Source organism: Copadichromis virginalis, linkage group LG3 (assembly GCF_057382275.1).
Source record: "Copadichromis virginalis isolate Kocher_CV1m ecotype Utaka linkage group LG3, C_Virginalis_male_GT1.1, whole genome shotgun sequence".
Classification (NCBI taxonomy): Eukaryota; Metazoa; Chordata; class Actinopteri; order Cichliformes; family Cichlidae; genus Copadichromis; species Copadichromis virginalis.
The window spans coordinates 40,741,341-40,764,964 of record NC_140620.1 but is presented as its reverse complement, the minus strand read 5'-3'; the positions used below and the strand labels follow the sequence as shown (position 1 = coordinate 40,764,964).

The window sequence follows — 23,624 nt, the reverse complement described above, 5'->3', positions numbered from 1 at the left end:
ACAAAATGCCAAACAGGTTAACAATTCATGGAACAAATCAAAGTGCAAGTAAAAATTGAAAGGCTCAAGTCAGGCTTAATAGCACAAAATAATTAGTAATTTAATTTTACTACAACAAACGAGACAAGAAAAAACAGGAAAAATAGAAATCGGATAAATAATGTGGTAATAAAATAAATACATTCAAAATAATCTTCTAATTAAATGGATAAAGAAAGAAAGAAAGAAAGAAAGAAAGAAAGAAAGATATAAATGAATAAAATTTAAATAAAGTGCTCTCCTCCTTGAATCGCTACCTTATCGTGGTGGAGGGGTTTGTGTGTCCCAGGGATCCCAGGGGCTATGTTGTCTGGGGGCTTTTGTCCCCTGGTAGGGTCTCCCATGGCAAATTGGTCCTGGGTGAGGGACCAGACAAAGAGCGATTCAGAAGACCCTTATGAAAAGAATATCGAGGGAACAGTTTACCCTGCCCGGGATAGGGTTACCGGAGCCCCGCCCTGGAGCCAGGCCCGGGGAGGGTGCCCGAGGGCGAGCGTCTGGTGGCCGGGCCTTAGTCCATGGGGCCCGGCCGGGCACAGCCCGAAGAGGAGACATGGGCCCATCCTCCCGCAGGCCCACCACCCGCAGGAGGCGCCATAGGGGTCGGGTGCATTGTGTGCCGGGTGGCGGCCAGGAGCGGAGGTCCTGGCGGACTGACCCCCGGCTGCCAAGACTGGCAATAGGGACATGGAATGTCACCTCTCTGGTGGGGAAGGAGCCTGAGTTAGTGCGTGAGGTTGAGAGGTACCGGCTAGATATAGTCGGGCTCACCTCTACGCATGGCTTGGGCTCTGGAACCAGTCTCCTGGAGAGGGGCTGGACTCTGTCTCAGTCTGGAGTTGCCCCTGGTGAGAGGCGGCGGGCTGGGGTGGGTATTCTAATATCCCCTCGGCTTGCTGCCGGTACGTTGGGGTTTTTCCCGGTGGACGAGAGGGTTTGTTCCCTGCGCCTTAGGGTCGGGGAACGGGTCCTGACTGTCATCTGCGCTTATGCGCCGAGTGGCAGTTCGGAGTACCCAGCCTTCTTAGAGTCCCTGGGGGGGGTGCTGGAAGGTGCTCCACCTGGAGACTCTGTTGTCCTGCTGGGAGACTTCAATGCTCACATGGGTAACGACCGCGAGACCTGGAGGGGCGTGATTGGGAGGAACGGCCTCCCTGATCTGAACCCGAGCGGTGTTTTGTTATTGGACTTCTGTGCTAATCACAGTTTGGCCATAACGAACACCCTGTTCGAATGTAAGAGTGTCCATAAGTGCACGTGGCACCAGGACGCTCTAGGCCGTAGGTCGATGATTGATTTTGTAATCGTATCACCAGACCTGCGACCATATGTTCTGGACACTCGGGTAAAGAGAGGGGCTGAGCTGTCAACTGATCACCACCTGGTGGTGAGTTGGATCAGGTGGCGGGGGAGGACGCTGGACAGACCTGGTGCACCTAAACGCGTAGTGAGCGTGTGCTGGGAACGTCTAGCAGAGGCCCCAGTCCGCGAGATCTTCAACGCACACCTCCGGCAGAGCTTCAACAGCATTCCGAGGGAGACTGGGGACATTGAGTCCGAATGGACCATGTTCAGCGTCTCCATTGCCGAAGCTGCTGCATTGAGCTGCGGCCGCAAGGTGGTTGGTGCCTGCCGTGGTGGTAATCCCCGAACCAAATGGTGGACACCAGAGGTGAAGGGAGCCACCAGGCTGAAGAAGGAGTCCTATCGGGCTTGGTTAGCCTGTGGGACTCCGGAGGCAGCCGACAGGTATCGACAGGCCAAGCGGAATGTGGCTCGGGCAGTGGCTGAAGCAAAAACTCGGGTGTGGGAGGAGTTCGGAGAGGCCATGGAAAAAGACTTTCGGACTGCCTCGAAGAGATTCTGGCAAACCGTCAGGCGTCTCAGGAGGCGAAAGCGGTGCTCTACCTGCACTGTGTATAGTGCTGGCGGAGCGCTGCTGACGTCGACTGAGAAAATTGTTAGACGGTGGAAGGAATACTTCGAGGACCTCCTTAATCCCACTGACACTTCTTCCGAGGAGGAAGCAGAGTCTGGGGATGAGGGGAATGACCCGCCAATTTCCGGGGGCGAGGTCACTGAGGCAGTTAAACAACTCCTTGGTGGCAGAGCCCCTGGTGTTGATGAGGTCTGCCCCGAGTTCCTGAAGGCTCTGGACGTTGTAGGGCTGTCCTGGTTGACACGCCTCTGCAATGTTGCGTGGAGATCAGGGGCAGTACCTGTGGACTGGCAGACCGGGGTGGTGGTCCCCATCTTTAAGAAGGGGGACCGGAGGGTGTGTTCCAACTACAGGGGGATCACACTCCTCAGCCTCCCGGGGAAAGTCTATGCCAGGGTGCTGGAAAGGAGAGTTCGTCCGCTAGTCGAACCTCGGATACAGGAGGAACAATGCGGTTTTCGTCCTGGTCGCGGAACACTGGACCAGCTCTTTATCCTCTCGAGGATACTTGAGGGTGCATGGGAGTTTGCCCAACCAGTCTACATGTGTTTTGTGGACTTGGAGAAGGCATTCGACCGTGTCCCTCGGGGTGTCCTGTGGGAGGTGTTGCGGGAGTATGGGGTGTCTGGCCCATTGCTACGGGCCATTCGATCCCTATACAACCGTTGCAAGAGCTTGGTTCGCATTGCCGGCAATAAGTCGGACTCGTTCCCGGTGGGTGATGGGCTCCGCCAGGGCTGCCCTTTGTCTCCGGTTCTGTTCATAATTTTTATGGACAGGATTTCTAGGCGCAGCCAAGTGGCGGAGAGCTTTCGCTTTGGTGGCCTCAGAATCTCATCTCTGATTTTTGCGGATGATGTGGTTCTGTTGGCTTCATCGGGTGAGGGCCTCCAGCTCGCACTGGAACGGTTCGCAGCTGAGTGTGAAGCAGCGGGAATGAGGATCAGCACCTCCAAATCTGAGGCCATGGTTCTCAGCCGGAAAAGGGTGGAGTGCCCACTCCGGGTCGGGGATGAGTTCCTGCCCCAAGTGGAGGAGTTCAAGTATCTCGGGGTCTTGTTCGCGAGTGATGGGAGAAGGGAGCCGGAGATCGACAGACGGATTGGGGCTGCAGGTGCAGTAATGCGGACGCTGCACCGGTCCGTCGTGGTGAAGAGGGAGCTGAGTGTAAAAGCGAAGCTCTCAATTTACCGGTCGATCTACGTCCCTACCCTCACCTATGGCCACGAGCTGTGGGTAGTGACCGAAAGAACGAGATCGCGGATACAAGCGGCCGAAATGAGCTTCCTCCGAAGGGTGACTGGCCTCTCCCTTAGAGATAGGGTGAGAAGTTCGGCCATCCGGGAGGGGCTCAGAGTAGAGCAGCTGCTGCTCCACATCGAAAGGAGCCAGCTGAGGTGGTTCGGGCATCTGACAAGGATGCCCTCTGGGCGCCTCCTGGGTGAGGTGTTCCAGGCATGTCCCACCGGGAGGAGGCCCCGGGGCAGACCCAGGACACGCTGGAGAGATTATATCTCTCGGCTGGCCTGGGAACGCCTTGGTGTTCCCCCGGATAAGCTGGAGGAGGTGGCTGGGGAGAGGGAAGTCTGGGCTTCTTTGCTTAGGCTGCTGCCCCCGCGACCCGGCCTCGGATAAAGCGGATGAAGATGGATGGATGGATGGATAAAGTGCAAATGAAAATATAGCCTTTTAATCTGTAAGTGAATTTGAAAGTTGCTTCAGCAGTAAAACCCTCTTTACGTTTGAGACAAATGAACAACAATAGTCACAACAGTTCATTTTTTTTTTTGACAAGCTGCAACTCCCCTTTTATATTCACCTCTTAATGAGACACTTGAGTCTGCCTCTGACACACAATCATATCCAATCTGGGTGGAATGGGGAAACTCTCAGAGTAGCTTCCAGTGTTGCTCTGAGTCTATTTCAGGCTTTAATCTTGGTTGTGGCCACAGTGGAATATCCTGATTCACACAGATATGTAGTTGAGAATGTAAGGAGGAGTTTCACAGCTCTCAGTGCCAGACATGGGCTCCTTCTGGATTGCTGTCTCAAAGGAGTACCCATGTCCAGTTTGTCCCACTGCAACTTTAAAGTGCTGTCGGTGGAAACTTCCAGAATTCCAGATGTGAGAGCAAAGCAACATCATTTTCAGTGGGATCTACAGAAATCCACGTGTCCTTCTCTGGGATCCTAAGGGAAATATTCATCAAATTTCTCTGTCAGTTGTGAAAGGTGCTGACAGACAGAGTCACTGATCTTCCCCTGAGGGGAGTTTTCAAAGATGTGAGACAAAAGAGGAAACGTGTCCATCCTCTTTTCCTGGGCCCTCTTAGTCCACAAAGCAAGTTCCCTCTTGAAAGCTTAAACTTTGTCTGCAACAAAAAAAATGTTGCTGTTTCTCCCTTGAACTTGTTCAGCAGTGAAAAAATGTCACAGAGGTAGGAAAGCTTAGCTGTGAACTTTCAACAGCTTCTGTTGGCTCTCGGCGAAGGCGGTCACACTTTTTCTCCTCTCTTGCTCCTTATCTTCCCTGCTTAGCTTCTTATGTCCTTGTCTTGTCTTGTGTTTTTACTTTTCCCTGGAACACTCTCTCACAGTCTGTTTCTAAAACCTAAAAGAGAATTATGGATTTGATCAACTGGTCTCTGAATGCAATTGACATGCTCTTCTCAACGAGAAGCCCCGGCTCGGGAGAGCCAGAGTGCCCTGGAGGTACTTTACTTGCCGGATACACGATGGACGGGTGGCATAACTGGAGGGTCGTGTGCCTGGCGGGACTGTCCATCGAGGACACTGAAGATATCTACCTATTTGGAACCATGATAGCAGGGTTCTTGGTGATCGGTGCTGGCTTGGCCCTGGCTTATCGGAGAATTAAGAAAGCGGAACCGGCTGTTCAAACCCCCCCAAAGGCTGCCCGCTGGGATTGAAACGATGGGACGAGGCGCGACTTCTCAGAATGGGCTCACTGAGGGCAGCATGGTTAAGATCTTGGAGAAGCTTGCGGCTGCTGTGAATACTCAGAATATCAGAATTTCATCAAGGAGAAGTTCACTCATGTTAACACCTCTGAGCGAAAGTTGGATCACATCTTGGAACAGCTCCCGGCGGTCATGAGGTCTCAGAATCTGCTCTCTGAGCACAAGAACGACAAGACCACGGACCGAAAGTTTAATAACATCATAGAGAAGCTCGCGGCTCTCCAACGGGAGATTGAGAGACCATTGTCGGTGTCAGAGTGTTAGAGAACGGCTTGAAATTCTCATGAGCTGTTGCATAAAAGAATAAAACTCCATCACTCATGCGGCTATCCCTTCGGCGCCAGCTGTGGGCTCAAGGCTGGAGCTGAACAAAAGCTCCCTGATAACGACTGTGTTTTGTCTGTTCCTCCCATTCCATGCAAGGCCACCTAAATTGGCTGGAAGACTGTTTACTTAGCCTGGCAGGGCGAAGGACACTGTCTCAGCTGAACTCTGGACACACGCAAACACACACATACACTGATATGCACACACTCATCCCCCCTTCTTTTCCAAACGCCTTTGAATCTTGTGCCCTACAGGAGAACACGGCGGGTCTGAGCCTGCGCTGGAATGGTAGCGCTGTGCAGGGCGGCTGCTGTGTTTGCTGCGGATTACTCCTCACCCCCTACCCATTCCTGTGGCTTGTCACGTGTTCCATAATATTGTGTTGTGGACATTTATGTGCTTTTGTGCAGAGGAGTTTTTTTTGTTTCCTGTTCTCATGCTGTCCTCCCATAGGAGCCCAGCATGAGTAGAGGTCTCTTTTTTTCCTCTTGTACTTTCCCATTGTAGTGTATATTTCAGTGTTTTTTCTGTAACGCTACCAATCTCCGACTTGTATCCCCATGTAAAGTCTGTGTTGTGTGTGTAAGGTTGGGGGGGGGGTCCCATTTCACTGCAGGGCAACCTGCATGTGACGAATAAAGCCTTGATTGATTGATTGATTGATTGACTGATTGATTGATTGATTGAGTCGGCATAATAATGTGCAAGAGGAGATTTTTTTCTCCTTGAGAAAAGAGAAGACCTCCTTCCTAATGATGCCGTGATGCCTGTCAGTCATTGAAGCTGTACTATCATTGCACAACCCAACACAGTTCTGCCAGTCCAGGTTGTTCTCAGTGAAGTAGTTGTCAATGCAGTGGAAACATTCCTGAGCCGTGGCTCGTGTTGGTAGCTCTCCAGAAAACAGCATGTCTACATGCAAACTGCTGTCCCAGTGATAACAAACAAAAACCAGCAGCATGCACCATTCGTGACATCAGTGGACTTGTCTAGTTGCAAAGAGAAAAATGGACTATTTTTTATTCTTTCCAGAGGCTGATGCTGTATGTCTTACGGTGTGTTCATACCGAACGCGATAGACGCGACCAGAGCGTCAGGTTTACATGTAAAGTCAATGGAGAAGCGCGATGACGCGCGATTGTGGGTCCCACAAAAATTCAGAAGCAGATTTGCGTCGCGAAAACGCGTCAAACGCGCGTCAAAGTAGCGCATCAAAGTAGCGCGTCAAAGTAGCGCGTCAAAGTAGCGTGTCAAAGTAGCGTGTCTGGTGCACGAATGAAAATATGCACGTCAGTTTTTGTGTTGCATTTTGTGCATTTGCGCGTATTGCGTCTACCGCTTGAGTTGGAAAAATCTGAACTCCAGCGTCAATTCGCGCTGCGACAACCAATCAGGAGCCTGGTGACGTGGCTCTGACCTAGGTCAAAAGGGGCAGGTCCAGCCAAAGCCCTTCATTCTTCATTCAATATGGAGGAAAGGCTCATCAACGCCGTAGCAAACCACCCGGAGCTGTATGACACCAGCTGCTATGTACCGAGACAGGAATAAAAAGGACCGAGCTTGGAGGAAGATATGTGAAGAGATCGGGCAATGTCCATGTCCATGATGTGGTGGCTCACAGTGTTGTTTGAGAGTGGGATGGTCAGTAGCTTCTTTGCAGCAGCCTCTCATGTACAGTGGGAGGCAAAATCAACTCCTCCACTATAGTAAAAGACTTTTTACTCTGTGCCACAAGTCCGGATACGAGATACCTAGCTTTTAAAGCACATTTAGAGTTACCAGTCAGTGACAACAGACTGGCATCTGCAGTCCGTTTTCTTTTCTTTTGAAATATTCCACCCACTTTCTTGCATGTGTGGGATGTTTGGTTTTGAGATGCTGTTTTAATTTAGAAGGCTTCAGTGGTTCATTGGATAGCATTAGTCCACACTCCACGCATTGGGCTCTCGGGTCCGCCTTGTTTCTTCCGTTCACAAACCGATACTTCAGGAAGTCAGGGTTGTACTTGCGCAAAAATGTTGCCTTTTGGGAGGGGCGGTTGTCACTTTCAAGGATTCAAGGAAGCTTTATTGTCATTCTCATCGCATGTTTACATGAGGTAGAAGAAAATTACGTACCCACGGTCCCAGTTTCCATAAAAACAACAGAAAGACAAGTAATACAATAATACTAAATAGTAATAAAATAATACAATAAGTAATAAATAATACAAACAAGTAATAGAATAATACAAATAAGTGAAGTGCAACAACCTGAGTAACAGTATGGAGTAGAGATGGACCGATCCGATATTACGTATCGGTATCGGTCCGATACTGACCTAAATTACTGGATCGGATATCGGAGAAAAATAAAAAATGTAATCCGATCCATTAAATATCACGAAAGCACCTCACAAAACTTGCAACACGCCGTAACTCACCTCAGAACGTTAGCACGTTGGAGCAGTATGCATCACGTGATAGAGCGGCTGTGGCATGCGGGACCTGTCGGTGGTCTGGATAGCATTTGGAGCTTAGCTACCAACCCGGCATTTCATCTCCGACAAAGTTATCCCGAGAGAAGTAAAGCAAGTGTGTAAGTCCATCTCTGAATGTTTGTAAAGCATTCCTGCGTTAAGCTTAACAAGCGACTGCCTCTTCTTGTTGCTACTTCAATCATGAAACTGCTTAATGATCAGCTGATCGGCTTTTCTGTCGCGAGTCCGTCTCTCTTGTTTGTTTTTGGCCCACTTTGCACCAGAAAGAGGAAACCAGCGGCTGAACAACAGCAGCACGTTTAAGCTTGATAAGCTTTTGTTAGAATTTATTTAATATTACTTTCTACACCAGGATCTTTTTCTACGTAGCTGACGGCTAGTAACTGTGCAGGGGCGGATCTAGCAAAGTTTAGCCAGGGGGGCCGATAGGGCATTAACAGGGAAAAGGGGGCACAAAGACATACTTTTCTTTCTTATTCTCATTTAAAATGTCTAGCTTTTAATAAATAATTATCCAAATCTTACACCCAAAGTTTTAATTTGATGTAAAATGAATAGAAGTCAATTACTGTATATAGTAACTATTAAGTCTAATATATATACCCTAGTAAGCTATAGTACTTTTTCCTTTGGGAAGGTACCATCTGTGCAGTCTGCAATTTTGTTGAAGAAAGATGTTGAATCTATTTAATATTTCTTGAAAAATAATTGATTTCTGTGCATTTTTTTCACACTGCATCAAATTAAGGTTGATTACGTCGATTAAGCATCATGAGGTGGAGCGTGAGGGGTGGTTCCCTATTTTTTATTTATTTATTTTTGTTGTTGCTGGGAGTTGGAACCCTATTAGTTAGGTTGCTTAATATTTACGCTAAGTACTGTTTAAAATACCAGAATAGGGAGGATGGTGTAGGTTTAAGTTTATTAGATTGATCAGTATTGCTGAACTATGAAATATTTTTTTTTGCATACAGGTATAACAGAATAGCTTTAGTGTAGTTGTTGTTTTAAACTTGAGTATGAACTTATACAAAATGCAGCAAGATATTTAAAAAAACAGTTTTGTTGATTAAAAAACACTATATCGGATTCATATCGGTATCGGCAGATATCCAAATTTATGATATCGGTATCGGTATCGGACATAAAAAAGTGGTATCGTGCCATCTCTAGTATGGAGTATAGATGTAGAAGTGTAGGTATGAATATTCTAGCAGCAAAGTATCAGTAGTGAAATTTTTAAGGTGCACCAGTAGCAGTTTCTTGTCCATTATGTATTAAGAAGTCTCACAGCTTCTGGAATGAAGCTGTTTCTCAGTCTGGTGATTTTCCATTTAATGCTCCTCAGCCTCCTGCTTGAGGGGAGTGGGACAAAGAGTGTTTGTGCTGGGTGAGTGGGGTCCTTGATGATACAAGTGGCCCTCTTCCTACATCTGGAGGTGTATATGTCTGTGACGGTTGGGAAGCTGCCTCTCTGTGCAGCCCTCACCACCCTCTGTAGGGCTTTCCTCTCTGCCACAGTGCAGTTTCCATGCCACACTAAGCAAAAACCTCGTGATCCCATATGTGTCAGGCGTATCGGAACAGCTGAGATGCATTTTTTCTAAACACCGTGTCTCTGTGACTTTTAAACCCCAAAACACGCTGCACCAAAAAATTGGTCCACCCCAAGGATCGGGTCCCCCGACACAAACAGAGTAACATAGTGTACGCTTAGAGTACACTATGTTACGCTTAGAGTCCCAGAGAGCAGCCATTTGGCTTTCTACCTTTAAAACCCGCCTTCCAGCCAAATGGCTGGTAGGCGTTTAGCTAGGCTTTAGCTTCAGCCAAGTGGAAGCTAAATTGGCTAGTCATTCATATGTAAATTAGGTCGTTACCTGAGAAGTGGGGGAGTGGGTGTGTGTGAATGATTGCTGATTTCTAACAGTCAACTGCCTCTTTGTTTGTGTGTGGGGGTGGGGAGCTGCTAAAAGCTGTGAACTTCCTTTTGTGTTCGTCTTGATGCATTCTCAATCATCCAGGAAAATAAATCTCCAAAAGTCACCAACTTGGAGTGGTTAGTTTCCAGAGCCACAGTGAACACATCGCATTTCCCGGCGACACTTGTTGACTGTCCCGAGGATGGTGGTTTTCCGTCTAAGAAGTTTTTGCGCAGTGAAAGCGATGTGAAGAAATTGTCCGTGGTAACATTTCTGCCCTTGTCTAGGAATGGTTCCATCATCCTCATCACTACATTTTCAGACAGTCTCTCCCCACTGGGACGATTGGGGTCCTTGCCAAGATATGGGAAGACATTGCAAATGTACTTGGATTTTAGGTCGCAAACCACCCAAAACTTGATCCCAAACTTGTCAGGTTTACTTGCAATATACTGCAGGAAACAGCACCGAGTCTTTGGTGGGAAAAGCTGTTCATCAACGGTGATATGTAGACCAGGGTTGTAGCACGTGGAAGTCCCGGCTTCTACCTTTCTACCTTTAAAACCAGGAGGATTGCCAGGATTTATACAACGGGGAAATCAAACAACCTTTGGCGAAGCGGATGGCACAACACAGAAGAGCTACCTCACCAGGCCAGGACTCTGCAGTCTAGTTACACCTACAGGCCAGTGGACACTCTTTCAAGGATGAGGATGTACACATCCTGGACAGGGAGGAACGCTGTTTTGACTGGGGAGTCAAGGAGGCCATTTACGTGAAAAGGGAAAGACTATCTCTGAATCGAGGAGGGGGCCTAAGGGTACATCTTTCACTATCTTACAATGCTGTGATTGCAGCCATTCCCCAACTCTCTGTGAATGGTACTCATGGCCATTGATCAGTGGACTTTGATCAGTGGTTGTTGATCAATGGTCATGAGAATTTGCATAATTACGATGAAAGAACTGACCTCCCAGCCCATTGTTCATTCAGTGGTGCTAGTTTCAGTCATTATGTAAATGTACTGTTTATAAGGTTGGGGAAACCTGCAGTCAGCTGAGACTGAAGAAGTCACTTGGATGAGTGACGAAACGTTTCACCCACTGAAAACGCTACTTCCAGATGAATAGTATCAACAGGAGATGTATATCTCTAACAAGTTGATTTGTTAACATTTGCACATCTTCATTTTAAAGTGAAATGTGCATTTTGAGTTTATGCGCTTTGTGCATATAAGGCAACCTTTACCGTTTGCAGTCTTTTTGTGTGGTGTGTTTTTCTATGTTTTAAAAAAAAGGGGAAGAAAGGCGTTTAAATCAACCTAAGATGATTTGTTTTTATTTTCACCTGATCTTACTGAGGTTATGCAAAGTGAAACATGCATTCTTTTTTTGGTAATGTGCTGGAAAAGCCTCAAAATGGACCTTGAAAGTGCTTAAAAAGTGCTTGAATTTGACCCTGAAAAAGGTGTATGAATCCTGCTAGAAGCACAGGCCGGCAGCCGGCAGCAATTTTCCACACCAGCCTATTAATCAACCAAAGACCAATACAGATTTTTAATTCATTTAAAAGCCTGATGCTTAGCCTTGTCCAGCCTACAAAACTCAAAAACCAGTCTTATGTGTTATCATCTATGGTCAAACTGGGCCTTACACAGAGTTTCTCTCTGATTTCTCAGATTTTTTATCTGATTTAGTGCTCCTCTCAGATAAAATAATTATTGTGGGTGATTTTAACATCCATGTAGATGCTAAAAATGACAGCCTCAACATGGCATTTAATCTGTTATTAGACTCAATTGTCTTTTCTCAAAATGTAAAAGAACCCACCCACCACTTTAATCACACTCTAGATCTTGTTTTAACATATGGCATGGAAACTGAACATTTAACAGTGTTTCCTGAAAACCCTCTCTTGTCTGATCATTTCCTGATAACATTTACATTTACAATAATTGATTACACAGCAGTGGGGAGTAGACTTTATCACAGTAGATGTCTTTCTGAAAGTGCTATAACTAAGTTTAAAAATTTAATCCACCCAGTGTTATCATCGTCAATGCCCTGTACCAACACAGAGCGGAGCAGCTACCTGACCGCAACTCCAACAGAGGTAGATTATTTTGCTAATAATTTTGCCTCCTCACTACGTACGACTCGGGATACTGTAGCTCTTGTGAAAAATAAGGCCTCAAATCAGAAAAAATTACCCATAATCATCTCACAGATGTAACATTATCTACAGCTACTTTTAGTACAATTGATATTCATTTAGACTCTTTTTCTCCAATTGATCTTTCTGAGTTAACTTCAATAATTACTTCTGCCAAACCATCAACGTGTCTTTTAGACCCCATTCCTACAAAACTGCTCAAAGAAGTCCTGCCATTAATTAATGCTTCTAAATTTAGATAAAACTGAGGTTATTGTACTCGGCCCTGAAAATCTGAGAAACATGGTATCTAACCAGATGCTTACTCTGGATGGCATTACCTCAGCCTCCAGTAACACTGTGAGGAACCTTGGAGTCATTTTTGACCAGCATATGTCCTTCAATGTACATATTAGACAAAAATGTAGGACTGCTTTCTTCCATTTATGCAATATCCTGTCTCAGAGTGATACTGAAAAACTAGTTCATGCATTTATTACTTCCAGGCTGGGCTACTGTAATTCATTGTTATCAGGATGTCCTAAGAACTCCCTGAAAAGCCTTCAGCTAATCCAAAATGCTGCAGCAAGAGTACTGACAGGGACTAGAAAGAGAGAGCATATTTCTCCTTTTTTGGCTTCCCTTCATTGACTTCCTGTTAAATCCAGAATTGAATTCAAAATCCTGCTCCTCACATACAAGGTCTTAAAAAATCAGGCCCCATCTTATCTTAATGACCTGAGTTTAGGAAAGCTGAGCAGAGATGGAGAAAAATAAACCTCCAGGTTCATTATGACATATATAAAGAGAAACTTCACAATTATAATTTACAACTGAGGAGTGAAAAGAGGTCCTATTTCTCTGACATCATCACCAAAAACAGTCATAATGCTCGGGTCTTATTTTCTACAGTTGACAGGCTAACAAACCCTCCTGTGTCAGTGGCAGCTGAACTTCATTCGACCATGGCCTGCAATGACTTTGCCAAATTCTTCACAGAAAAAATCCAAAAGATTAGACAAGCAATTGGTACATCAACAGCAGATTCAGGATATGTACTGTGTCCACCGAAAAACTGTTTAAACACCATCAAACAGTTTCACCCTATAAACAGCAAAGACCTGGAGGACATCTTAGGTCAACTGAACTCCTCCTCTTGCTGTTTAGATGTCCTGCCAACAGGATTTTTCAAAAAGGTCTCAAAGACTTTGGAGTCAGACCTGTTACAGATTGTCAACTTTTTTTTAATGTCAGGTGTGTTTCCAGAACCACTAAAAACTGCTGTGATTAAATGGGTATCGTTTAGGTTTTATCCGATACCGGTGCCAAACCGGTACTTTTGAAATGGTACCGGTGCTTAAACGGTGCTCAAACCGGTGCTTAAAGAATGGAGAACACAAAATTGGTCCAAAAACCTCTCGTGTTCAGCTGGTTTTTTTTGTAAAAAGATAACAATGTTAGCCTTTTCTGCAGCTATAGGGGATTTATGGCATCACTCTTGGCTGGAAGTAGTGCTTAAACAATGGAAAAAACATAAACTTTGTCCAAAAACCTCTCATGTTTAACTGTTTTCCACTTTTTCTTTGGTCATTTTAGCCTTTTTGGCCAGGGTGAAGGGAGCATCTGCCATCAAACAAGAAGACAGCCGCATGTAGCTATGATGATGTTTGCTAGTTCACCTTACATGCATTAATGTAATAACGTGGTTAGCCTACTCAAAGTAAATTACACACGGACGACATTAAGCTACTCACGCAGAGAAGAACGGCTGCTGCTGCCGTCATCATCCGTCCAGTGTTGCCAACTCCTCAGTAAGGAAAATCGCTATTGGCTGTCCTAAAAGTCGCTAGAAGTCGCTAAATGACGTCATTGCCTAATTTGCATAATTGGTCATGCTAATCTAATTGTAACCTATGTTGTTGGAGAGAGAAATAACATCGTGGAAGAGACATAAAGTGAGTAAAAAACGTCCTAAATGCATTTAGAGTTTATTTAGAACTACAAATTAAATTTCTTTTAGCAATTATTGTTTTTTTTTAATGTCACAATTCCAACCCTGCTCCTTTACCCGGGCTTGGACCGGCAAAAGTGACCCGAAATAGGCACTCTGGTGGAGTTACTTTGTGTGTGTGTAGTTTTAAACCTTGTGATCCACAAAACAGCATAAGAGTAAAAGAAGAACTGACTGCGTTACAGCACCCGCTGCTTGTTGAGAGTAAAAGCAATACGCGCTTTCACGTCTTTTCTTTTTTTTTTTTTTAGATTAAGGGGGTCTGAAAACTTGCTAAATATAGCGACAAAGTCGCTAAGTTGGCAACACTGCATCCGTCATCATTTCTGCTACACTGGCAGGGCTAGGGGCCAGGACTCTCCTCTTCGTGTTTTTGGGAGATGTTGCTAACTCCGGGTCTGATAACAGGCAACCCACCCGCAGTAGATGTGCTCGGTGTGAGGTCTCGCAGCAAGCTATCAAATACGGCGCATTTCTCGGCTTTTAAAAAAAACGCTATGCGTCGCCAGGTGTTTCATCGGATTTGAGGTGTTACCTCCTTTGACAGTATCACAGTATCAGCTTAAAGCACTTGTTGCAGGCTGCTGAGTTTGCATATTTTGCTGTGAAGTACAGCCAGACTTTTGACCGCTTTGCCTTGGTCATTTTTAATCTGTAGCTCTGCTCTAAAAAAACGTACGTACCTGGCCCCGCCTACTATCCCCGGAAACGTAAAATGATTGGCTAGAATCTAAAGTGTATCTCATCTCAGGAAAAAAAAGCACCGCAATAAAGCACCGAAATGTGCGCTGCTTTTCGGTCTGGTTACTACCGTTTATGTCAGAACCGATACCGGTACCCATCCCTAATTAAACCTATACTGAAAAAGGACAATCTTGACAAGACACAAATGAACAACTACAGGCCGATCTCAAATCTCCCATTTTTAAGTAAGATCATTGAAAAAGCAGTTTCTCAACAGCTCAATTACTTCTTAAAACAGAATAACTGCTATGATGCCTTCCAGTCAGGTTTTAGACAGAACCACAGCGCTGAAACCGCTCTGAACAAAGTGTTTAATGACATATGTCTGAATACAGACAGTGGAAAAATGTCAGTCTTAGTTTTACTGGATCTCAGTGCAGCATTTGATACAGTTGACCACAACATATTACTCAAACAACTGGAGAACTTGGCAGGTCTTTCAGGAACTGTACTAAACTGGTTCAAAACATACTTAGAAAACAGGAAATACTTTGTATCAATAGGTAACTTCACATCTGAGCAGACAAGTATCACATGTGGAGTTCCCCAAGGTTCCATCTTGGGACCCCTTCTGTTCAACATTTACATGCTCCCACTGGCACAGATTATAAAGAACAACAAAATAATCTATCATAGCTATGCAGATGACACACAAATATATATCACAATGTCACCAGGAGACCAAGGCCCTGTACAGGCTCTTGGTAAATGCATTGAGGAAATTAATGACTGGTTGTGCAACAATTTTCTCCAGCTAAACAAAACTGAAGTAATAGTCTTTGGTGCCAAAGAAAAATGATTACAGGTCACCAGAGAACTTCAATCTATACACGTAAAAACCACCAACCAGGCGAGAAATTTGGGTGTAGTGATGGATGCAGACCTAAACTTAGAAAAACACATTAAGACAATAACAAAATCAGCTTACTATCACCTCAAGAATATATCAAGAATAAAAGATCTGATGTCTCAACAGGACCTTGAAAAACTAGTACATGCATTCATCTTTAGCAGGCTTGATTACTATAACAGCTTTTTTACAGGTCTACCTAAAAAAAATCAGTCAGACAACTACAGCTCATTCAGAACTCTGCTGCTCGAGTCCTGACTAAGACCAAAAAGGTGGACCACATCAGTCCAGGGCCCTATTTCAGAAAGCCGGTTTAGAAAACTCAGAGTGAAAAACGATACGCAGGGTTGAGTAACCCCGAACTGTCCAACTCGGAATATTCGGTTTCAGAAAGGCTGATAACAAGTAGTTCAATCAACGCGGAGTTGCTTTAACCCCAAGTTAAGCGCGCGCACGAGGATACATAAAGCCCTGATTAGTGGAGCACAGATTAAGCGAGTCACCATGGAGACAGAGGGAAAGAAGGCGCGGTCAATGTATTTTACAGCGCTTGACGCCGAAATTCTGATGGCAGCATATGCCGATAACATGCAAATTTTGCAGAAAAAAAGTAACACAGCCTCAGCTGCAAAAGAAAGGGAGCATGCATGGCAAAACATAGCCGACAGAGTCAATGCGTGAGTGTTAATGTAAACATTGATCTAGGGATTTCCACCCATTTAACACGTTATTTATTATATTTTATTTTTTATTTTATACATTTTATTTTGTGACGTGATGTGAGCGCAGGTGCAACCCAACAGGCCCCAAACGTTCCTGGCAGCAAGTAAAAATGAAATATAAAAATATAGTCCCAACAGGTAAGGTGTAATTGTATTATGAGCCATAGTGCTTGGTCTGTTTGTCCTATATAAATCAATTGCAGTTAGAGGCTACATTAATTTTCTTTCTGTAAGCACTTATTGAAATTATCTGAGCACATTACAAGTAAATATTTGCTTACTCTGTATGCTCAAATGTGGCCCGTTATAGCCAACAGAAAAAAAGCGGAGGCCCGAAAAACAGGTGGGGGTCCTCCACCACCACCACTCACAGAGCCTGGCCACTTGGCTTCCACATTTGTGATAATGTTGGCAGCATCACATATGATCTTCACAGTGCAGAGAACACAAATTAGCATCCATTACTATAGTGAAATAATTTGTTAGTTTGAAATGCTACAGGGAACTATGTACCTGTACATTAATGCTGTGGAAAGACTTCCTGTTCACATAGTCTCCTTCATTTACTGAAGGAGCAATGATTGGAATGTGAGTGCCATCTGTACAGCCAATCACGCCTGGGAACCGTGAAAATAAATGTAAAATTTAAGTAGTAGTTCAAGTATCACCACATCATGAATTAAGTTTTGTTCATCCTGCTACCTGCAATTTTGTGGAATCCCTCTTTGATAAATCTTGTGGGTCTATGACCGGGGAACACCACAGACGAGTGCAGGAGACGTTTCAGTGCAACTGTAACATTCCTGACTGCCCGACAGACGGTAGCCTTGGAAACGTGCTCAGCGTCACCAATATTATACAGAAAGCTCCCGTTTGCAAAAAACCGAAGTGCAATACAAATAATATGTACAGAACTGAGAGAATGTCCACGATGTGTCACATGAGCAATATTAGGCCTGAGGATGTTATTCAAATAAATTATAGATTGTGCTGAAAAACGGTAACGTTCACACAGAAAATCATCAGGAAATGATAAAATGTCCAAACGCGCTCTAATCACTCTCTCCCGGCGGAGAGCTCTGCGGAGAATTTGGGCTTCAACATCTACTGGCTCTTCAAGGAAGGGGCACGCCATGTCTGACACTTCCTACAGTCAGGTTTCCGACACAGAGGCGGAGAACGGCAGGGTTAGTTGAAGTAAACCTGCTAGGGGGCAGGTTAGCTTCACGGAGTGTGTCGTCATAGTGACTCACTCAGGATTAATCTAAACTCGCTTTGTGAAACCGAAAACCCAGAGTTTTCGTTAACTCAGGGTATACTTACTCAGAGTTTGCACTAAACCGGCTTTCTGAAATAGGGCCCAGCTTTAAGGTCTTTACACTGGCTGCCTGTCCATCAGAGGATAGACTTTAAAGTTCTGATGCTGGTCTATAAAGCTCTGAATGGTTTAGGACCAAAATATATCAGTGACCTCCTGACCCAGTATGAACCTTCCAGATCCCTCAGGTCATCTGGATCCGGTTTTTTATCAGTTCCCAGAGTCAGAACCAGACACGGAGAAGCTTCATTCAGCTTTTATGCTCCTTATATCTGGAACAAACTCCGAGAAAGCCTCAGATCAGCTGAAACACTCAGTTTATTCAAATCCAGGTTGAAGACCCACCTATTCTCAGCTGCATTTGAATAAAACACTAAATCCACACTTTTAAGCTTAAATTTCAAAACTTAAATTTTAACTACTGATTTTATCTACTGTTTTTTTTAATCAATTCTAATCATGCTTTTTATTTGTTTTTGTTTTAATGTCTCTGTAAAGCTATTTGAATCACCTTGTTGTTGAATTGTGCTATATAAATAAACTTGCCTTGCCTTATAGTATCATATCCCCGCATTAGAGCACTTACTCTTTCACTCCAGGCTTACTTGTTGTTCCTAGAGTATTTAAAAGTAGAATGGGAGGGAGAGCCTTCAGTTTTCAGGCCCTTCTTCTATGGAACCAGCTTCCAGTTTGGATTCAGGAGACAGACACTATCTCTACTTTTAAGATTAGGCTTCAAACTTTCCTTTTTGCTAAAGGGCTGGATCAGGTGACCCTGAATCCTCCCTTAGTTATGCTGCAATAGGTGTTCCCATGATGCATTGAGTATGTCTTATTAATTTACCTTTCTCACTCACTATGTGTTAATAGACCTCTCTGCATTGAATCATTACTTGTTATTAATTTCTGGAACTCTTCACCAGCATGTACTTTATCCTGTCTTCCTTCTCTCACCCCAATCGGTCCCAGCAGATGGCCGCCCCTCCCTGCGTCTGGTTCTACTCAATGTTTGTTCCTGTTAAAAGGGAGTTTTTCCTTCCCACTGTCACCAAAGTGCTTGCTCATAGGGGGTCATATGATTGTTGGGTTTTCCTCTGTATGTATTATTGTAGGATCTACCTTACAATATAAAGCACCCTGAGGTGACTGTTGTTGTGATTTAGCACAGTATAAATAAAATTGAATTGAACTGAATTAAAAACTATTTATGTTGCCTTGTTTGGTATCATTCTTTTCAGCAAAACCTCAAATGTCTTAATTTAGTTATTTTTTCATTTAGACATACTGTATTAACACAACTGATCTAAAATCAGACAAAAAACATAAAATCTGAGTAGAAAAAAGTTTTTACTGTAACAACCACAAACATGTTTAATGAATCATTTTCATAACTTAAAATGCAAATATAAATAGTAGATTTTAAAAACCTACGCAAAAGTTTTGCAAACAAGAAAGTTATTTTCAGCTATTTACCTAAAAACGCACCCAAGGTGTTTTTTTTTAAATATAATAACAATTTCAAACTATTTACAGAATAGTTTGAAATGGTTCATGGTCTGCGGTGCCGCTGCAGGGGAGCTGCAGGGGAGATGGACGCACCTGCACGGCATCTGCAATCATGGACTCGCCGGGATAAAAGGCTGTGCTGTCTATCAGTATGTTGTTGTGGTGGTGGTGGTGGTGTATGTGTCGACTGTGAGCTGTGGAGCTGTAGCCAAGCATGTGAACAGCAATCAGAAGACTAAATGTGTGAAATGCTCAAAAGCATGAACGTGTGGTCATCATGACTGTCGTGGTATTGCTACACAGAACAATTAGGTGAACCAATTTTAAGTGGTACAGGGCGCTGAAAAATCTGTCAAAAATGTTTTAGTATAACTTTGGTAAGCTACGAAGCTATGGAACGCCAGGACTGCCATAATGAATTAATTAAATACACCATTAAATAATTAATTAAATGTGGCAATAATTAATTAAAATCAGAAATAATTAATTACATAAATATTTACGACACATGTAATTAATTAATTATTGCCACATTTAATTAATTATTGACATATTTAATTAATTAATGACACATTTAATTAATTATTTATTTATTTCACATTTAAATAATTATTTAATGGTGTATTTAATTAATTCATTTTGGCACAGTTGACTCCTTCAGGTCTCACCATGAAATAATTTTATCTGTCAGCCTCACCCATCAAACTAAGTGGGCGGGGTTAACGCTGCCATGCAGCTTCTCTAACATTTGATTGGTTGCCGTGCAAAGTAAGGCAAGACAGGTCAATCCTAGATAATCGATTGCTTGTGTTGACTTGGTATCCCAGAATGCATTTCAAATCACAGGCAGCAATGGTGGCGGTGTAGTTTTAATAATAGTGTTTTAGCCGCGAATGTCTGGTCAGGTTGTCAACATAGAACATGTTTGCAAAAGTGCTCAGATGTTTTCAGAGATTTCACTAGCTCTGCTAACAGTCAGCTGACAGAGTGCACCGAGCTCACAGCCCCGGTGTTCCAGCTTAACTGTTTATTTTGTGTGTATTTGTTTGTTTTGGAGGAGGGGGGGGGGCTACGTTAACCGGTTTGTTTAGATATTCCACTCTCTGTGTTCCACATGTTGCATTCGCAGATTCTCATTTTCACCGAGCGATCGTCTCTTTCCGCCTGGTCTTGTGTCTCTGTGCTTCTGTAACATAAAGAACGAGCTGACGTGTTTCTCATGACACCAGCGATCAGCTCAACAGGCCCTCAGTTTACCTGCATGCATCCTCCTCCTCCTCACCTGTCAGCGGTTGTTTAACACCTGCTGCTAATTCAAGAAACACGTCCACGTTACCTAGTGATAGTCACAGTTTGACTGATATGACGCAGAGCTGCTGGAGCTTGTTTCCCAACAGAGCACTTTATAGGCGAATCCACTTTATCAGCGGCTGATGTCCAATCACCGGCACACAGCTTTGAAACCTCACCTGAGTTTTAGCTCTCAGTGGTTAAACGCTTAACTTAATTCACTCAGGTTCTGTCTGTCGGGTCACGTTTACTTCGCTGTTTTATTTACAACTGAGCAAATCGGTTTGGCTGAGGTTAAAGTTATGTTTCAGAACTGCTATAGTTTGACTTAAGTTTAATGGTTCACTGGCACATGTGTTAGATTGAACCATTCGCTTTTCTTTATCTGGTGTGTTTTGGATTTAACAGTGAATTTTGAGAGTAAACTAACTTATAAAATGTTTTAAAGAAAGAGAAGAGAAGGCGCATTTCCACCGAGAGGAGCAGAGAGGAGCTTGTTCATCATGAAGACTGCAACCTGGACAGAAATATTACATCATCTGGTTTTTAATAGTTATTCAACTGTATTCTAAGCACCAGCTGTCTGTTAGAATTTTTAGAGTTCACTTAACTAAAAATAAATGAGGTTAACATATAATTTGTGATTTTTTTTCTCTTTTTTTTCTTTTTTCTCTTTTTCGGTCATGTTATGTTTAACTGTCAAAGGCTTCTTACAAACTATGAAACACATTGTGCAGACTTCTGGATGTTAGAAGAAAACTAATACTGCTCATGAATGAGACTAAAGGCAGGAAGGTGTCCTTTAAAACTAAACATGTTAATAGGACCTCCCTATTTATATCATAGGTATATAGCATGTGTATTTCAGTAATAACCTACTTATTTCAGTGTAGGGGTGAACAGTCACACAGCTCACGTGGGCGTTATATGTGATACTCCTTAATTATAATTTATCCAAGTTAACTTCAGTTAACCATTCAGACAGTTCTTTTGCAATGAAAAACATAAACATCCATGCTCCTGGTTGGTTTCCACTGTGCCAGCTGTTTACATTACAGCTGCTTATGCAGTAGCCATGGTAACCACGGACTCTGAGCGGCTGGATCGACGGAGGTCAGACAACAATTTTACATATATGATCTTAAGACAGGACATAGCCACTGTACGTGCTGGCCTCATATCAAATGTAAATGCAGACTGAGTCTATGTTTGACGTTTGTTTTATATCTAATCTTGCTCTCAAATATTTAAACAGCAGCGAGTCTGCAGCTGAGGGAATACAAACTCAAATTGTCGGAACAGGTTTGCTCGTTTCTTGCGTGTATTCATTTGGTGATTTATTAAATGTATAACTGTTATTCTAATCTGCTGCTGAGTCTCTTACGCTGATGAAAATGCAGAAAACACAGATCACGGACACGAACACCTGTTCAACCAATCACTTTCATTCCACTTTGATCTGTGACGAACTGACGGTTCATCTCTGTTACAGTGTTGCGTTAGACTGCTATATTTTTTTGTTCTTAATGCTGTAGATTTTCACGTCTCTGGAATAGTTGGCAGTAATAAGGATGATTTTCTGTAAAATCATATAGATATGACCCGTGACATATTCGTAGATGACCATTAGATTAGTCAGCTGGGAAACTCTGTGTTAACTCAGAGAGCTGAAGATATCGTGGATATGCTGACCTCGCTCTGTGGTGTACAGGGCTGTTTACCCTCATGATTAATATTCACAATAAAAATATTAGCCGAACGCCATGAAGTCTGTATGTGTTTCATAGTGTCAAACAACCTTTGTACAGTTAAAGCTAGCAGTTACCACATGACGGAAACACCAACGTTATTTCTTTTATGCGTTTATACGCAGGTCACGCTGATTACTGAACAAAAACCCAAAGATCAGCTGTTAATCGAATTTATTTGCTCTCTCTCCTCCTTAAACATGTTTTTAATGTTAGTTATAATTCAGAATTGGCGACTGAAACACGAAGGACACATAAGAAAATCAGGAAATAAAACCCCGATAAATATAACCTCAGTAAAAGAAGTCAGTGTCAGCGGGGGTTATTACAGCTGTGTACCGGTGCCTGCGCTTTGTCGGTGGTAATAACAGCTCGATTGCTTGCGAGGCGAACGGGTCTATCCCACGCTTTGCCGTGAGACTGGGCAGACATCTCTGAAATCATCGAAGCACTTTTGCAAAGAGGCTCTATCTTGACAAACCGACCAGACACATAAAGATTAAACCACTACATTCTCGGCTAAAAAAAATATTAAAACGGTATTTGGTAACACACAAACAGTTCAGTTCTGTTAGTTTCCACATGCCGGTTGTTGTGTGGTAAAAACAATGGCCATCAGGCCAAAGCAATAGTTTTGACTCGATCAGCGTTAACCCCGCCCCCTGAGTTTGATGGGTGAGGCTGACAGATAAAATTATTTCATGGTGAGACCTGAAGGAGTCAACTTTAAATAATTATTTAAATGTGGCAATAATTAATTAAAATGTGAAATAAATAATTATTGACACATTTAATTAATTAATTAATTAATTACATGTGTCGTAAATATTTATGTAATTAATTATTTCCGATTTTAATTAATTATTGCCACATTTAATTAATTATTTAATGGTGTATTTAATTAATTCATTATGGCAGTCCTGACGTTCCATACAAAGCCACACCGCTTGATGGATTGTCGGAGCATTACAGCCACCGTAGTCAGGAGCCTCGCGGAGTAATCTGGGGCCAAAACTCCGTCCACTTCAGGTCTAGCACACAGAGAGTTAAAAACTGTCTAAATTCTTCCATCTTTAATGAAATAATCAGTGTTGCTGCTTTACCAGGTGTAACAATTAACAGCCAGACATCCATGAAAACAGAATTTATTAAATTTAACGGAGTTAGAAGTTAGCTCGCTAGTTTCCACCTAAACATGATATACCATGTTCTGACTGAGAAATTCCTGAAAAAAATAAAATGTACACCTCTGTAGTCACTTCCAAAATAAATGAAGACAGAAAACTAAACAGCAGTGACTTTTGTAGGGTTACTGAAGTTGGACTGGCTGGTATATAATGATGTGCTACATGATCGCTAGCTACACAACTCTGTTAGCAGTAAACAGTGAGGATGAATGCTAACTTTTTTCCACTCGATAAAAGTTAATGTGAGGGTTCCAGATGGTTAGGGACAAATGCAATCGCATGGCAGGATGCTGTAAATGGATCAAACTTCAGTCAGGAGAACAACTGAGATAATCCAGCCACAATACAAGGTTAGTTATTAATATACTGCAACAACTTGGGAATAGGGCAGCTGCGACGGTGGCGCCAGT

At 43.4% G+C, this 23,624-nt stretch overlaps 1 protein-coding gene and 1 pseudogene across 2 annotated transcripts in view; one reads left to right on the top strand and one right to left on the bottom strand.

Annotated features, from left to right (window-relative positions):
- Positions 1–23,624, top strand: part of LOC146714760 (E3 ubiquitin-protein ligase RNF19B-like) — a 230,548-nt pseudogene that overhangs the window by 70,914 nt on the left and 136,010 nt on the right. The window lies entirely within an intron of this gene.
- Positions 1–23,624, bottom strand: part of LOC146714767 (uncharacterized) — a 53,878-nt gene that overhangs the window by 3,767 nt on the left and 26,487 nt on the right. The window lies entirely within an intron of this gene.